The following is a 14,359-nucleotide window of genomic DNA, read 5'->3' on the forward strand; positions in this document are numbered from 1 at the left end:
TAACAGCAGGTAGATCATTCCAAAGAGTCGGACCATGGTAGGAGAAGGCTCTATCCCCCACTTCTTAAAAACTAGAGGTGATCGATCCTTTGTGGTTGCGGCTCCCACCCTGTGGAACGCACTACCTTTCACTATGTGGACTGTGAAAAGCTTCTCCAGTTTTAAAATGCTTCTCAAGTCTCATATCTTCACCTTGACGTTTTGCTGAGTTAAACCACCTTTGTTGGGTCCTTTATCTATTTTATTTCACTGTATTATTGTTTTTATTATTTTTATTGTTGTGCCTATTTTTACTGTAAAGCACTTTGGGAGGCAATTGGCTGTTTTAAATGTGCTGTATAAGTAAAGCTGACATTGACATTGGCATGTTCACGTCCACTTGCTCTTCTCCAGCCACTAAGGACGTCAACACCGAGGCAGCTACATGCTGGATCAGGCACAGATAGATGTACCACATGGTAAAAACTGGAAGTGATATGGCTCATCTGAGTCTCCCTGATGCACGATCATTCCATTGTTCCCCAAAGATCTTCTAGAGAAATACAAATGCTACTCCTCACCTTGGTCTTCCTGTGTTGGAACAAGAGTGTCTTTTGCAAAATTTTTAGTCCTTAGTTCCACAGGATGACTGCCATCAAGAATTACGCATCATTTTCTAATTAATTTTGATTAATTGTTTCTAGATGAATTTTTCAGAACTTTGGTGCAGACGATTCCCGGAGGACTAGTTGGTCATGTTTAATTGGAATTTCTGACTGAATCTCTGTGTGCCCCCCCCCCCCCCCCCCCCCCCCAGGGCCTCCAAGACGCAGAAATAAAATGTAATTTTTAATACTGTTTAATTTATTGCAGAAAAACTGTTCAATAATGTTTCTGTAATTTTGCATAAAGACTCTTTGGGAAGCTGCCTCCCGTCTTGTGCACCAGCATGGACTCCCAAAATTTCCTGTATAATTTCCTGTATTGTCTGTTGTGTCAGTAGCATGGTCCAAGCAGAGGGTCACCCCTTTGAGTCTGGTTTGCTTGAGGTTTCTTCCTCAAATCATCAGAGGGGGGTTTTGTTGCCTGTGCGCTTGCTCTAGGGGTTGCTAAGGTTAGACCTTACTTGTGTGAACCGCCTTGAGGCAACTTTGCTGTGATTTGACGCGATATAAATGAAAATAAAGTGAAATGGAAAAAAAAATGCTGCCTACAGAAAAAAGGGGTCAAAATTAACCGTTTGCACACTTCTCAATTTATTGATGAAAAACTGCTGAGTAAATATTCTATATTTCTAATTCTCCACAGAGATTTTTGAATCAGTCAACCTACAAATATTTTCATTTATCTTGAATCTTTCTAAAGCCCCCTGCCCCCGGGTGCACGCTCCCAGACATGAACAGACTACAACATCAAGTAGTACCAGAAGTATCCCAACATGCAGGAATTCCTATAATGCACCAGGATGGCACCAATTGGCAATCGCAAGGCCCATATCGTTTAAGTGTTACACCGCTATGCTTGCATTAGTTAATGGAAGGTTGGATTAACTAACCCAGACAGGATAACAAGCAGTCTTGCTGTTGTACTTGTTGGTATGCATGCGTAGTGCGTGTGCATCTTTTTCATGCACCCAAGTCCAAACTCTTGAACACTTCATTCATTTTTTTTATTCATTGATTCAACTCATGTGCCTCGAGTGATTTCTGACAGAAACCAATCAGTCGCCACGCGCCTGTTGAGGAAATGATTTGATCATGGCGCACACTTTAATGGATTTATTTTGTGTAATCTTCTTTGTTTTCCGCCGTGTGTTGGAAGCTCCTGCTGAACACGAAAGAAGCTTTCAAAAAATTGCAAATTCAGTCTGTAAAAGCACTTTTGCTCTCCTTCCCACCTTGTATTTTTCTTTATGTTCTCGCCAAATTACTTTTTTTTACCTCTAGCATCCAGGGATTGAAATACGTGTACAAACAATGCTGTTTTTCAGTGTTGCGAGAAGTTGATGCGCCGTGATCCCTCGGCATTCTTCTTCTGTTTTTTTTTGTTTTTTTTTGCCAATTCCGGCTCAGATTTGACTGACACACAGACATACAGGGTGCTGTACAACAGTGTTTTATTCACACCCTCTCGTCACCACACACACACACACACACACACACACACACACACACACACACACACACACACACACACACACACACACACACACACACACACACACACACACACACACACACACACACAAAATCGCACCTTGCCTTTCTGTGGTGGCTGGCAGCTAGCCAAGGCCATAGCCATAACGCAGTGACAGTAGATGTCAGCAGTAAGATTAAAGGGTGTGGGAGTTGTGAGTAGGTCTGGAAGAATGGCAGGTCCATAAATATCACATGCAGTGATGCCCTTAATACTTCAGAGCAGCGTATTATTATACAGCCCCATCGCAGTGGATAGACTTGGCACAGTGAGGTTTGGATGTAAGGATGCAAAGACGAATGCAGGATGTGTACAGAAATGTTATGGTTAGGGGTCCGGACTGGACCAGACCGTTACAGGTGATGGACTTATACGCTGGGAGCAAGGAACAGAACTGGTTGTGAAAGAAAAGAGATTTATTTACAATAAACCAATGAACAATGCTGCACTGGTTAGATGGCCTGCTGAGCCAAGACAGGACCCGCTTGTAGCGGTGGAACATCTGGGAGCTGCAGTGCACACACGGACAGACACGGGAGTCTGAGAACAAGCAGGAATCCTGAGGTATATGGGAACTTGATCCGGAGCTAGATTGGCGCACAGAGCTGAGGACGGGAACTAGGAGAACATATCTGAGGGCTTGCATTCATAGGGATGGGCATTGATAAGATTTTATCGATATCGATACCATTATCGATTCCGCTTATTGATCCGATTCCTTATCGATTCCCTTATCAATAACTCGTGAATTTTCTGTGTAATAAAAGTAGGCTTTACAGGTTTTCTATGTTAGCGACATTTTATTGAGTCTTAAAGTAAATAAATATGAAATTGGTCACTGGATCCTAAAACCCTGGACATAATAAACTCTACGTGGTGGATCCTTGATCTCTGGACATAATAAACTCTACATACTGAATCCATAAACTCTGGACATAATAAACTCTACATAGTGTATCCTTGATCTCTGGACATAAATAGAAATAAACAAAAGCTGTAGTTTTTGTCAAAAGCATTTCCTTTGACATTATTGGCATGAATGTCTTTCCATACATCTGAGCTGAGTTCTTGCAGCGGACTTTGCTGTACGTCAGGATGTAATTCATAAAGCATGCAGGACATCTCATTTTGGGAGGAAAAAAACATTTGTCAATTGTAGTTTATTACAGCATTTAGAAAGAGGTCTCATTTTATTTAAAGCAGCAATTCGGTTTGAAGTTATTAATTCCAGCCGAGAGCTGCACAGCGTTTGGAGCTGTGCCAACGGAATGGAGGACAATTCTCATTTCTTTCTTGCAACAAGACAAGAGTCCCAGTTAGTGACTTTGATCCACGCAAAAGTGACTCACGATTTACATATTTTAATGGCTTTGAGAGGGGTTAAAAAGTGGACTTTCCACTTCTGAAGAGCAGCGAATCAAAGAACCAACAAGCCAGTGTATTCAAAGTGGAGTCGCACTGCAGAAGCGGTTAATTACAGAACCACTACAGGGTCTGTAATCAACGTAGAGAAATTATCATTTTCCGGACAAACACCCTCAACAACCACGGCTGCTCTGAAGGACCGATAAGGGAATCGTTAAGCAAAAAGACTATAGTTTATAGACTATAGTCCTATAGTTTATAGTTTTTTCATAGTTTATGAGTATCTTCAGAGGTCAGAGGTCAAGTGCTGTGCTTCTGGATGCAGTTCCAATTGAGCAGGACTTGACTTTAGAAACGACTTGGAAAGTCCTTAGTGGTTCAGTATCAGAGTTCATACAGTTCTAGGAAAACAGTTCTTGGGACAATTCTTGGAGCCCGTTATTGGAAACAATTTTCAGTCAAGCACTGTCACTGACAGGAACCGTGTGAGAGCGGGAAGGAACTTAACTGAAGAGTGGCAGAGCTACACGTTCTGTAGATGAGAGCCGGAGAGTTCCACAGTGACATGGTGCAGATAGTTGTGGAGCCAGGAGCATATGCCACATGGAAGTCACGCAGGAGAGTGTCTGGAAGCACCAAAGAAATCAACAAGCTCTAATACAAGAATTAGTGTTGGCCAGGTTACCTTGAAAGGAGCTGCGGAAAGCTCCGACGTCTGAGCACATGGAAGTGGCAGGAAAGACGAGGTCAAGGTCATGGAATCTCATGCAGGATGCGATGCAAGAATCTGGCTTCATGGCATGGAAAGCCAAGAATCCAGCAGTCAATAAGCTGAAAGCCTGCATTTAAGTAACCCGCTCCTGATGAGCCGCTCATGCACATCAGGTGTGTGGCGGTGATGAGCAGCAGGTGTTCCTTGGCTCTGCAGCACGCCATCTGGGGGAAAACTAACAAACTACACACAAGGCTAAAAAAAGGACAGGAGAGAGGCAGACAAAGGCAGACCATGACACAAAATGCTCGATAGTAATTAGATGGATGAATGATTCCTTTTGTTACACTGTTAATTGCTATTTTCAGTAACATTTTATGATGTGACCAATCTGGTCTCACGGCAAGTCATGATTCAGCAGCACGAAATATACATTAATCTATTGGTTCGTGATATTGTGACGAAAAGCGCCTCAGTTTCATCATGGCAGCAAGAATTCATTCTCATTCATTCTGTGATGGCTGCATGAAATTAAAAGTGAAGCGGGGAGGTCGGGGTGGTTATGGTTAGGGTGGGAGGAAGGAGTAAGATTAGGTTATGGTTAAGGTTAGGGTTGTGGGTGGGAGTAGGGTTAGGAATAGTGAGTTAAAAAAGCTCTGTCACGAAAATTTGACTCATTTCGTCACGAGAGCACGAAAAAAAAAAAGCGAGACTGGGCTGGATGTGACACAACTGGAATGGATTAAAAGTGTTTTGCACACAAGTGTGCACGTGCAACACAACACATTTGAGGTTTAGCCACAAAACTGCAGTCAAATCACTGTTTTTCTTTCTTTGTTGCTTAATTCATTTGACTGACCCTTGGATGTTGTTCAGTATCTCAAGAACCGCTTATGTTTCTTGTATTTTTCCTGAAAGTTTGAAGAGTAAGTTTAAACGATAAAGAACACAGGTTTCAAGGTGTCTCTGACATTGTCTGATGAAAGTGTACTTCATAAGAGTGTAAGAATCCCATTCTACTCCAGCTGAACCTGCACACACAAAACAAAAATTGCATGAAATAGCACGAAAAGTAGTTTTATGGTTCGTAATGAAATGAACCATTTTTAGAAAAGGTGGTGTCCTTATGGTTGATATAGGGAATAAATGGCTTGGTACTTGGCATATATATATATGTATATATATATATATATATGTATATATATATATATATATATATATATATATATATATATATATACACACACAATAGTGGGCACTGAAAAGTTAGCTTTGATAACCATTAAATCGCTAACTGAAAAGTTAACTTTTATAACGCTAAACTGATAAACCACCAAAATATTTAGTGGAAGCTAGTGCTAACCGCTAACTTTTTGTATTGGCTTGGTTGCGGCCATATCAGATTACACTGGCGGCTACTGATAAGCCAGTTTCGAGTTTAAGCGCCGCAGGGGCTGCTGGGCATTCCCAGGATCACAGTCGCAAAACGAACGCACAAAAAATAAATATAGAAAAAAATAAAACCCAAAACACTGTCATCATCTTTATCAAAAGCAGTACATCGCAGTATTAGAAGTCACAGATTATCTGTATTATATATTTATAAACCGTTAACGGAGCTACAGCTCACCCGTATTGCATTCATAAACACAACACAAATGCATGAAAAATAAATAAATAAAAATACTGACTTTTGAGTTGCTTACATACTTTTTTCCACAGTATAACTTCTTTCAGCTCTATGTTGCAACAGTCCTTCTTATCAGTGCTTGTGTGCTTTGACCTGTGAACCGGAAGTGTTAGATAGCTCTCTGTGTTCATAAACAGGAACAAACATGAATGATTTTAGGGTTTACAAATGTTTTGACCATTAAATTTTACACACTTTACCGGCAAAAACAATGTTAGTGGAAGTGTGTTTAGCAGTGTGTTAGTGTTTAGCAGAAGGTAATTGGTGCACTGATGATTTTCAAAGTTAGCTGAAAAACTAATTTGCTAATGAAAACATTAGCTTAGCTAGTTAGCGGATTAGCGGAACTGTGCCCACCACTATATACATATATATACACAGCAGCCACTGATGGTCATAAATTACTTATTGATGCCAAACTTCATTGAGATGTAGAAAGTTGCTGCTTTGATGGCACCAACTTTATGCATTGTGATTAACTTAATTAACAGAATCAAGATGATACAGTCAATCTAAAAATCTGTTGGAGTGGTGACACCTTTTTTGATTTGATTTGATTTATTTGGCAATAAAACACAAGTACAAGTACATAAAATACATACATACAATATATAAAATTGCAGAGGATAACAAAAAAGCATAAACACTTATTTCGTCCTCGAGGAAAAAAAAACACAATCAAATAACAATAAAGTGACTAAAGTGACGTAGAAAAAAATGACTAAAAAATATAATAAAAATTAATAGTAAACAAAATCCTGATTCTGACCTCGAGGAAAAAAACACCATAGTTTCACACTAAATTAGCACAGTTATTGTTGTGTTCTCCGAATATATACAACAAAGCTCAGGGTAATATTTTTTTATATGCATGATGTTTTCGGAGAACCTCTTGCTGTACTCTTGCTTCTTCTGCCAATGCTATCACACAGTCTGTTGTGTCTCCTGCCCCCTGCTGTTTTGGAGAAAATCACAGCAGAGAACATGCTTGGCATGAGTGCCCTTTGATTGTGTGGTAAAGTGCAGAACTCAAAGGACCCAGTCGCCTTGAATCAAGTTACAGAGAAAATGTGAAAGGTTTATTTTGGAATAGCAGTATCCATTTCAAGAAGTGACATTTTGTTTAGCAATTTCATATGTGCTGCTATCAGACACTCACACACACACACACACACACTGTGCACAGATGTATAAATCCTGTTCCCTCAGGATCCAAACCATTTATTCCTCATAGGTTGGCTGTAAACATTGAACTGTGATGTAACTACAGCTGACACTGACACACTCACTAACCCCCCCCCCCCCCCCCCCCCCCCCCCCATTGCACAGCCGCACACACTGAAGCAGACCAATACACAGCTGGAGGGCTTTCAGTAATTAAAGCTGTACTACTGTATGTACGCTGCCAATGCATGCACAGTCTGTGTGCAGAAACACACACTCATCTCATGTATTCTATGTCTAAAGGCTGAGTAAATTTCAGCGCTGTTTGGAGACGAGCGATATCTCTGGTTCGATGACACAACAAACACGTCTGCAGGTGTTTCACCGTGCTGCCCAAGCAGTGTGAACATGCAACTCTGTGAAAACCGTCACATTAATTTATTTAGTGTAGTGCAGCTGTGCACAGTTCTGAAGTGTTTGTGTGTGTGTGTGTGTGTGTGTGTGCAGTGTGAAAGTTAAAAATTAGATTTTGTGCAAACAAACCTTTCAGAAATACCGGGCGGCGAACACCACAGGTTACCCAGAGCTAGATGCTGCAGATTTCAGGTTAAGTGCCACTCTTCAGCTACAAGGTGGATTTGTCTCCCCTGGTGGTTTTGCTAGCTCTCTTGCAGATCTAGTTGTGTGTTGTGTTGGTGGCAGAGATGACGTCAGATGAAACATAGATCCTCTACCACAGATCTGCCACAGGAGTGGTGTCCTGTGTGTAGAATGAAGCAGAACTCCCTCTGTGCTCTGAGCTTTTATGTCCCCTGTTTACATGCCCAGTCTGGGGGTGTGTGCACATTTAATAGACATGAGTCCTGCTCTGTGAATCCAATTAATAAAGAGATAGCTGTACTCATGACCCACTGCATAGTTGTCAAATTTGTTTTTCAAGATGGCAGACACAGCGACTTCCAAGAATTGCATAAAAAAAAAAATCACATTTCGAGATCAAAAAGGCCTTGATTTTCAAAAACCAGGTAGTGGAGTGCTTGGATATAGTTTCTGCCATACTGTATTTTAAACCATACTGGATTTGTTGGAAAACTCTAAAAATATTTCACAGGCCACAAATACTGACTAGACAAAAGCTTACAAAAGTTGAGATTAAACCTTACAGTTCTATCTGTGTAGCTGTTTGATGTTTTAAAGCAGTCAGTTGTCACAATCAACTGAAATCAGTTATGAAGCTGCCAAATAGGAAGTAATGTCATATTGCAGCAACACTTTGATGTATAAAACCAAATTTGTACAGAGGACCAGGAATTCAGTGTGAGGAACCATCCACAAATAAATAAAATTAAAAATGTTGCCATTAAACTCCAGGGAGCACTGTGTGGTCCCCTCATAATTTCTTGCAGCTACATTAATATATGATAAAGTGTCAGTTCATATTACTGTGAAGGCTTAAAAAATTAGATCAAAAATGGAACCTCCTTTATTTAAGAACAAATCGATGTGGAATTTTGGGGGCCTGTACCGATATTAGGGAGTAAACATTTTACGATACAGCTATATTAGATGTAATGATGAAACATTTCATTATCAAATCCTTATGATAAAGAAATGTAATTTAGACTTGATGTTTTACAGTTTAAACATGAACTTTATTATAAATAACTACAACTATATCCAACAATCAACCAATGCACGCCACCCTGCCATCACGCTGCCTTCATTCAGATTGGCAGTCGCTATGTCCCAATCACTCAAGATTTACATAAAATCAACTATGTTGGCTCTGCCTAGGTGGCGGCCAACTAGGTAGCCCTGCCAACATTGTCACTGTAAAACCCTGACACTGATTGAAAAAGAATGGCAAGTGGTCACTTTGCCTCTGTCTCTTGTAACTAATGCAACAAAGGGGTGATGGGGTCCTAGCGATCCTTGACAGCATTGTAAACAGTTCCATTGACAAGCCCTCTGCTGGATAAACTTTGTAATGACACCTCTTCCAACAGCCAAAGTGTTTTTTTTTTTTTTTTTTGGGGGGGGGGGGGGGTTGTTTATTTGGTGCAATAAAAGTTTTCATATCAGCAAAAATGACACCTATATTGATGTGTTTGTGATAGAGTTGTGTCGGCTGATATCATCAGCTAACCGATATATTGGTTGGTTTGCAACATATAACAATTTCAATTTATTTTCATTTATATAGCGCCAAATCACAACAGAGTTGCCTCAAAGCGCCTCACACAGGTAAGGTCCAACCCCACCAACCCCCAGAGCAACAGTGGTAAGGAAAAACTCCCTCTGAGGAAGAAACCTCAAGCAGACCAGACTCAAAGGGGTGACCCTCTGCTTGGGCCATACTACAAACATAAATTTCAGAACAATTCACAGAGCAATTCATGGACAAATATACAAGAAATGCTATTGGCGCACAGGACAGGAGGATTGCCAACACGAATACAACTCCCATCTCTGGATGGAGCTGCACCTTAAACAGAGAGAAAAAACAGAATCAGGCATCAGAAAGACAAAAATAATGTATAATTTGCCAGCATTAATCAACAAGAAAAACAGAGAAATACTAAGGTGATCGCCGGCCACTAGCCCTAAACTTCACTAAAAGACCCCAGAATTTAGGTAAAGTTGAGGCCGCAGGCTGCTCCAATTACTAATAAATTAATTAAAAGAGTAAAAAGCGTAAAACAAAACTGTACCAGTATGCTACCCATATGAAAGGGAAAATAAGTGCATCTTAAGTCTGGACTTGAAAAACTCCACAGAATCTGACTGTTTTATTGACGCAGGGAGATCATTCCACAGAACAGGGGCACGATAAGAGAAAGCTCTGTGACCAGCAGACTTCCTATTCACCTTAGGGACACAAAGTAGTCCTGCACTCTGAGAACGTAAAGCTCGGGCCGTTATGTAAGGTTTAATTAGGTCAGCTAAGTTGGGAGGTGCCAGTCCATGAATAATTTTATAGGTTTGTAGCAGAACCTTAAAATCTAATCTCACTGGGAAAGGAAGCCAGTGAAGGGATGCCAAAATGGGTGTAATGTGGTTGAACTTTCTGCTTCGAATCAAAAGTCTGGCTGCAGCATTTTGAACCAATTGGAGACCCCTAATGCTAGACTGCGGTAAACCAGAAAATAGAACATTGCAGTAGTCCAATCTAGAAGAGATAAATGTATGGATCAGGGTCTCAGCATCAGCCATAGACAGGATGGGACGAATCTTCACTATATTTCGCAGGTGGAAGAAAGCAGTCCTAGGAATATCTCGAATGTGGAGGACAAAGGACAACAAAGGATCAAAAATTACCCCAAGGTTCCTCACTTTGTCAGTGTGATGTATGACACACGAGCCGAGGCTGAGCGTTAACTGGTCAAATTGATGCTGATGTCTCAATGGACCAAGAACCATCATTTCAGTCTTATCAGAGTTTAAAAGTAGGAAGTTTCTAGACATCCGACTTCTCACTGCTGCAAGGCAATCTTCTAAGGATTTTATGTGAACGAGATTACCAGCAGTTATCGGCATGTATAACTGTGTATCATCTGCATAGCAGTGAAAGGTAATCCCAAAGCGCCGCAATATATGCCCAAGGGGTGCTATATAAAGGGAGAAAAGCAGAGGGCCTAAGACAGACCCCTGTGGAACCCCAAATTTCATGTCAGTAAGGTTAGAGGTAGTGTTACTGTACAAAACACAGTAAGAACGACTGGTCAAGTATGACGTCAGCCATGCAAAGGCACTCCCAGTAATCCCAAAATGATTTTCCAGCCTGTCAAGTAGAATATGATGATCCACTGTATCAAATGCAGCACTGAGATCTAACAGCAATAGAATCGTAGTGGTGTCCAAATCCATTGTAAGCAGAAGATCATTCACCACTTTAGTGAGAGCCGTCTCTGTGGAATGATATTTTCTAAAAGCAGACTGCAGTGGCTCAAAGAGATTATTCTCAGTAAGATAGTCTACGAGCTGCCGTGACACCACTTTTTCCAGACTTTTAGAGAAAAATTATAGATTTGATATTGGCCGATAGTTTGTCAATACACTAGGGTCAAGATTAGGTTTCTTAAGTAATGGTTTAATCACTGCAGATTTGAAACATTTAGGAACAGATCCAGAAGTTAAAGAAAGATTAATCATTTCCAGCACAGTCGGCCCAAGAGTGGACCACAGGTCCTTAAACAGTTTTGTTGGTATAGGATCAAATAAACAGGTTGTGCTTTTTCTTGACATTACGAGTTTTGTCAGCATGCCTAGTGAGATACTATCAAATTCTGTAAATTTAGGTAATACCTCAGTAGTGGCGCCCACCTCAATAGCAGGGTGTAGTGGCTGGGTTAAGGCATGCCGGGATATGTTTAACCTGATGTCTTCCATTTTCTTCCCAAAGTAATCCAGGAAATCTTGTGCTGTAAAAGGAGAGCGAACTACAGGTGGTTGTCCATGCATAGGTGTTGCCACCGTGTCGAACAAGAACTTTGAGTTATGCTTGTTTTTGTTGATCAAATCATAGTAAGTCCGCTTTGTAGCCAGTAGTGCATGCTTATAGTCTAAGATAGCATCACGCCACGCAAGGTGAAATACTTCTAATTTTGAACGACGCCATTTCTGTTCTATAGACCTCTTGCTTTATGCTTGAGGTCATGCAGATAATCATTGAACCAAGGTGACTGTGATTTGGGGGAGCGCGGTTTTAACACAGGTGGTGCAATCATGTCGAGTGTAGTTTTGAGCACTGAGTTTAAACTATCCACAAGTCTGTCTACTGACTGGGTATTTGTCAAATGTGAAGTTAAGATATCAGGCAGTCTAGCTTCGAGTTCAGTCTTAGTTGAGGAGTTGATGCATCGCCGTAATGATATATAAGGTTGTTGTTCCACTAAACACGGTAGCGAAACTGTAAACTTAATAAGTGAGTGATCAGACACCACTGATGTAAGAGGCATGATGTCAATATTCGTGACAGCAATACCACGGGCGAGAACCAGATCCAGGGTATTTCCACTAATGTGCGTCGAATCCCGAATGCATTGCTGAAATCCTAATGTATCCACAATTTCCATAAATGATTTGCAGAGGGGATCAGAAGGCTTATTTATAAGAATGTTAAAGTCACCAATGATCAGAATGTTATCTACACTAGTTGACAAGTTAATGAATGCACCAAATTCATCTAAGAATTCAGAATATGGGCCAGGAGGCCTATATACAGTGACAACGTAATACGACTGATTTTTATTCTTCTGACCTTGACAATGTGTAATATCCAGAGCAGAGCGGAGAATCAGATGCTCAAATGACTGATATTTGTAACCCCCAACAGCTAATAAGCTAAGCCTAGATTTATAAATAAGAGCAACACCCCCGCCTTGCTTCGCATCACGAGGGACGTGACTAAATGTATAAGCTGGTGGGCAGGCCTCATTTAAGGGGAGGACAGCTGTAGGTTTAAGCCAGGTTTCACATAGCCCAATCATATCTAAGTGATGATCAATAATTAGATCATTGATCAACAATGATTTTGAGGACAGTGATCTTATGTTAATGAGACCCAGTCTAAGGACCTCAGTGGGGTTGACAGTTGAACTGTTTGGGTTTAGGGGTGGTTCCAGAGTAGCATATATAAGATGCCTAGAAGTATACTCAACAAAAATATAAACGCAACACTTTTGGTTTTGCTCCCATTTTGTATGAGATGAACTCAAAGATCTAAAACTTTTTCCACATACACAATATCACCATTTCCCTCAAATATTGTTCACAAACCAGTCTAAATCTGTGATAGTGAGAAGTTCTCCTTTGCTGAGATAATCCATCCCACCTCACAGGTGTGCCATATCAAGATGCTGATTAGACACCATGATTAGTGCACAGGTGTGCCTTAGACTGCCCACAATAAAAGGCCACTCTGAAAGGTGCAGTTTTGTTTTATTGGGGGGGATACCAGTCAGTATCTGGTGTGACCACCATTTGCCTCATGCAGTGCAACACATCTCCTTCGCATCATCCGTGAAGAGAACACCTCTCCAACGTGCCAAACGCCAGCGAATGTGAGCATTTGCCCACTGAAGTCGGTTACGACGACGAACTGGAGTCAGGTCGAGACCCCGATGAGGATGACGAGCATGCAGATGAGCTTCCTTGAGATGGTTTCTGACAGTTTGTGCAGAAATTCTTTGGTTATGCAAACCGATTGTTCCAGCAGCTGTCCGAGTGGCTGGTCTCAGACGATCTTGGAGGTGAACATGCTGGATGTGGAGGTCCTGGGCTGGTGTGGTTACACGTGGTCTGCGGTTGTGAGGCTGGTTGGATGTACTGCCAAATTCTCTGAAACGCCTTTGGAGACGGCTTATGGTAGAGAAATGAACATTCAATACATGAGCAAAAGCTCTGGTTGACATTCCTGCTGTCAGCATGCCAGTTGTACGCTCCCTCAAATCTTGCGACATCTGTGTCATTGTGCTGTGTGATAAAACTGCACCTTTCAGAGTGGCCTTTTATTGTGGGCAGTCTAAGGCACACCTGTGCACTAATCATGGTGTCTAATCAGCATCTTGATATGGCACACCTGTGAGGTGGGATGGATTATCTCAGCAAAGGAGAAGTGCTCACTATCACAGATTTAGACTGGTTTGTGAACAATATTTGAGAGAAATGGTGATATTGTGTATGTGGAAAAAGTTTTAGATCTTTGAGTTCATCTCATACAAAATGGGAGCAAAACCAAAAGTGTTGCGTTTATATTTTTGTTGAGTGTAGGTTTAGGTTTAAGACATTCCACGCGCGTTGTAGGTAGCAGACACGAAATCTATTGCTGGAACAACCACTGGGCCATCCTCAATTTCAACATCATCCAATATAGTAATGGGTATTAAGTTTGGAAGGCATATCCCTCTATGATTTTTATGGACATGACTATGGAAGCAGGCCACAGTCTCAACTTGTTGAAATTCCCTCCCTGGCAAATAAACTGCACTATCACCATAGTGGATTTTCTGCACTAAATTCCCCACTAAGCTAATGGATTCCACACCCACATTTGTCATAAGCCTTGCAGGGTCTCTAATCACCTGCTCCGTGGCCTGCTGTAGATTCCTAATGTTACCCTCCCTGTAGAGCTGTGTTCGCAGACAAGATGGCGGAGCCTTCCCCAGTAGGGTGGAGGCCGTCCGGCATCAACAAGCCACAGCAGCCCCAGAACGAAGGCCAGTTATCAATAAAACTAAAGCCTTGCTGTCTAC

At 41.3% G+C, this 14,359-nt stretch overlaps 1 protein-coding gene across 1 annotated transcript in view; it reads left to right on the plus strand.

Moving 5' to 3' along the window:
* plxna4 (plexin A4) overlaps positions 1–14,359 on the plus strand; it is a 658,913-nt gene that overhangs the window by 328,449 nt on the left and 316,105 nt on the right. The gene's annotated exons all lie outside the window — the stretch shown is intronic.

Source organism: Thalassophryne amazonica, chromosome 22, assembly GCF_902500255.1.
Source record: "Thalassophryne amazonica chromosome 22, fThaAma1.1, whole genome shotgun sequence".
Lineage (NCBI taxonomy): Eukaryota > Metazoa > Chordata > Actinopteri > Batrachoidiformes > Batrachoididae > Thalassophryne > Thalassophryne amazonica.